The following is a 1,223-nucleotide window of genomic DNA, read 5'->3' as shown; positions in this document are numbered from 1 at the left end:
AATTTTGGGCACAGTCTCTCAGTTTCGTTGCGGATGGTGAAAGATCCGCAGAAAAATCTAGGAATACGACATCACCCTTTGGCAACACATATAACACGGATGAAAAAGGGTTTTTCCTGGGCGTCATCGATGGATTCAAAAGAGCATTAGTCTTTAAACTCAAAGAGCAAGACAGGCTGCCTATCGTATTGCAAAGCGGTAAGCAATCCTGGATTAAAGTCCTGCCTTACCTCTGTTAGGCCATGACGTCGCCGCCCCATTCCTCACGTACGAAGACAAACCAGGTCGGCTCTAAGGTAACTAGTTCATATAGGCCAACACATAGAAGGAATCAGACTGATCTTTGGCATCATAAATGGAGCGGGCAGAGCATAGGCTAAAGACGGGAGGTTCCTTGTTGGTTAACGTAACGTAACCCCAAGAGGTCGAAAAAGTCTCGATTCTCTCCTTCCATTAGAAATTTTAAGTCTTTGTGTTAATATAGACTTCCTGTAGGGATATGACAAGCACCATATTGTCATTGCAGTGTTTGCCCGTTTCCAAAATCGGTTGCGGCTCTTGGACCTTTTCCCATGGTCGGCCCGTTTCATCTCATATGCAAATCCATCTGTAGGTGGATTACAACAGCCAAGGCCTTATTAGCCTTCTCAAATAAGATTTCCGGGCTCATTTAGCAACGATTTTGAAGTTTCCTTCTCTCTAGCAACGTTGGGACTAGGTGGGAATCACCTGAGGAGAGAGGGCAGAAATGGGCAGGTGTGCCCCAAAAAGCCTCCAATTTAAAGACAAGTTGCTTGAGAGGCGACCCGAAGACAATGTAAGATATTCAGTTATGAGAACCAGAGCAGAGAGCACTGAAGTGTTCGGAAAGATCATCTCTCTGCCCAACAGATCAGCCTCGGCACACTGGTGAAGCTATGCGTAGGCCGCTCAACTCCGTCAGAAGAAAAGCTGTGATAGACAACCAAGTCAATAAACAGTCTCCGTAGAAGGAGATTCATAGTGTTAGGAGACAGGAAAACGTTGCGAATGCCAAAAATTCTTGCTGTAGAGAGGAGGAGACAAGTGCAGGCGAAAATGGAGAGACTACGGCGGATAATGGAGGCTAGGTGTTATAAATGGAAGACATATTAGTAGACACAATAAGAGCTATAAGTTAATACTCAGAAAATGTTACAGGAAACGATGCGCAAATGACGGGTGGCTTCTGACACCTCTGAGAA

Source organism: Metarhizium robertsii (genome assembly GCF_000187425.2).
Source record: "Metarhizium robertsii ARSEF 23 chromosome Unknown MAA_Scf_13, whole genome shotgun sequence".
Classification (NCBI taxonomy): domain Eukaryota; kingdom Fungi; phylum Ascomycota; class Sordariomycetes; order Hypocreales; family Clavicipitaceae; genus Metarhizium; species Metarhizium robertsii.
Note: the sequence above shows the minus strand (reverse complement) of the source record.